This window comes from Pteropus alecto, unplaced genomic scaffold (assembly GCF_000325575.1).
Source record: "Pteropus alecto unplaced genomic scaffold, ASM32557v1 scaffold338, whole genome shotgun sequence".
Taxonomy (NCBI): domain Eukaryota; kingdom Metazoa; phylum Chordata; class Mammalia; order Chiroptera; family Pteropodidae; genus Pteropus; species Pteropus alecto.
In genome coordinates, this window is record NW_006441995.1 from 234,434 (window position 1) to 237,261 (window position 2,828).

Genomic DNA, 2,828 nt, shown 5'->3' on the forward strand with positions numbered 1-2,828 from the left:
GACCCTAAAATTGTGGTGAAATAACTCACTCCCCTCCATCCAACTACTCACATACACAAGCGTGCATGCACGCACACATGCACACACACACACAAGTACGATGTGTGTTTAGTTCTCTAAAATATATATTTTCGAAACTATGAAATTTGTTTTTAATTTTTATATTATGATATTTTCTGAACAGTGAATTGCAATCAAAAAGGGAGTAAGAAGAGCAAATTTTCAATTGTTCGTTGAAATACTGCTACATCAGGAACATTAGCAACATGCCTGAGCTCCACTGTGTTCTTGATCAAGAAAAGGAGCTACTACTGTTCAACAGAGTCAGCTGAGTGGGGCGAGTCATTTGAACAGAATGGACTAGAGAATTGGCTGCCAAGCCTGAGTGGGCTACAATGTGAAGATCTAACAGAAAGCAAAAGTTGAAAAAAGGTAAACTTTACCAGTATTTCACAGATGCCTTCATTCTGCCTGTCAGTCAGAAGGTTGAGTTCATACGGGGGATGTGAGGTGTCCTCCGGGAGGTGAGGAAGTTCCACAAAGCAGTGGGTTGACAGCCACCACTTATTTTACTTCTGCTTTTGGGCTACTGATGCATTTTCAGTTTTTGTATGCCCAGTTGGGTGACTTCATGAATGACATTACCTAGTTTTAACTAAACTTTCCCTCACAACATAGAGTTTCACATGAGCTCTGGATGAAGCCAAATCATAAACCTACAGAAATGCAGTGGCAGAGATCCAGTTACTCCTAACATGACCCCTTCAGCAACAACACAAAGAAAAAAATTCAACACATGTGATAATTACTTGGACTCTCCAAAATTGAAATTATCAAGATTATTTAATATATAGATTCGTAAGCATTGTTATTAATAATGGCATTGCCCATAGTACAGATTGTGTCTTGAGAAATTAAACATGGTTGTAACTGTACACAATTTATATATATGCAAGGTCAAAAATTATTTGTTAATAAAAATGTGTGAACAAAAGGGTTTTAATATCATTAGATTAAAGTTCCAGGAATGAAGTTTTTGAACTAAATTTGAAAAACAAAGTCTACTGTGAGTTCAGAGTCATTAGAAAAGGAAGTGCCTTTTTGCTAAAGTAAGTTTTACTGAGTAAGGATAAACATAAACAGTGTGGAAAAATGAGAAGACATTGCTGGTTGAAATGGATATCGGGGTCTTGGGGAGTGCATTTATTCATCTCTGTCTTTCTCCACAGACAGACTGGGAACCTTGTGTGGGCAAGGACTGTGCTATTAACCCTTTATCTCCAACAGCCAGCCCCAACCTAGGATGGGTATAAGATCAAAAACTGTTTACTGAATGAATGGATTCAAAGAAATGAAGGACTAAAGGGAATTTTACCTTTGGTTTATAGCATAATTTTTTCTTTGCTCCTTAGTATTTCCCAGTGATGGGTAGTTATTGCAAGATGGAAAGCCACTCTGTGTCTAGGGGAATTCAAATGACAGCATCAGGAGCCTGAATTGATAGGAACCAACAATTCCTGGAGAGAGGTGAAAGTTCCTCCCCATGATGGGCCTCCACTAACTAGCCTTTGCATTGTAATATATAGCCTTCGCTCTATATTATAGCAGGTACAATTTTGTGCCATATTTTGTGTTCCCCCGCTTTTAGCTGGGGAACTCCTGGAGCAGAGACACGGGGTCTTACTCATTCATGATTTCCTGACACCTACAACAATGGCAGACACTGAAGAAAGAGGCAAGGAGCAAATACAAATACATTTGAGGACATACTCTGTGCCAGGCATTTGACATGTTATCTCTCTATCACGTTAACCCTATGAAGGTTAAATTACATTCCTAAGGTCACAAGAAATTGAGGAATTCAGTATTTGAATCTAGACTTCATTCCAAGTCCAGGACTCTTTTCTTTAGCCTATATTATAAATAGGCTATTATAAATGTAGGACACACAAATTAGTTGATGAATTAACATAGCCTGTTTATCCTGAATCTCAAATGGTACAGTGATCACTACCAAACAATGGAGCCCACTTCATTTGTGAAATTCCTAATTGTTAAGTCCTTTTATTGAACGAAACCCTACTTTCCTACAGTTTCCTTTACTCTTCCTGGTTCTTCTCTGGAGCCACATAAGAAAACTATAATCTCCCTTCCACAAGATCAGACTTTTGCTTATGAAGACAACTACTGCACATCTCCCCGTCACTAAGCAGTTCTTTTTCCATAATGACCAAGTAACTCGCAGGAAGAAGAAAGGAAGCCTGCTTGCAATCTTTCCTTTTTCTTTCTTTCTTTCTTTATTTCTTTTTTTTTTTTTTTGCAAGGCAACACTTGGTTGACCTCACAGATTGCAAGGACCTTGTCAGCTTACAATCCCTTATTTTTTATTTTTTACACCTATAGCACCTGGTCTTCCTAGGTGGTCTCCCATCCAAGTACAAACCAGGCCCAACCCTGCTTAGCTTCCAAGATCAGATGGGATCAAGCTTGTTCAGGGTAGCATGGCCATAGACCTGATTGCAATCTTTCAATGTGAATCTTTTGCCATGAAGTGTATACGGCTTTATGTAGCCAGAACCCCCTTGGTCTTCTAATAAGATAGACCCAAATAGGGTCCTTTCTTGTCACTCTTTCATGCATCAAAGCAAGGCAGTGAAATCCCTTGGCCCTTGCTTCTTTCCCCATGAATGTTCATTTATGCTAGTAACCACCAGCTGCAAGCCTAGGGGAGGTTGGTGATTCACAAGATGCCCCTGGGTGGACTATGTGGAAAGTTCCTTTATCAGCTTCTCTCAAAGTACAATATCAGGAACCACCTGCATCAGAAT

General features: G+C 39.3%; 1 pseudogene; it reads right to left on the reverse strand.

The window, feature by feature from the left end:
- Window positions 1–2,394: 2,394 nt before the first annotated feature.
- On the reverse strand, window positions 2,395–2,513 carry LOC112486108 (annotated as a pseudogene).
- Between the last annotated feature and the right edge of the window lie 315 nt (window positions 2,514–2,828).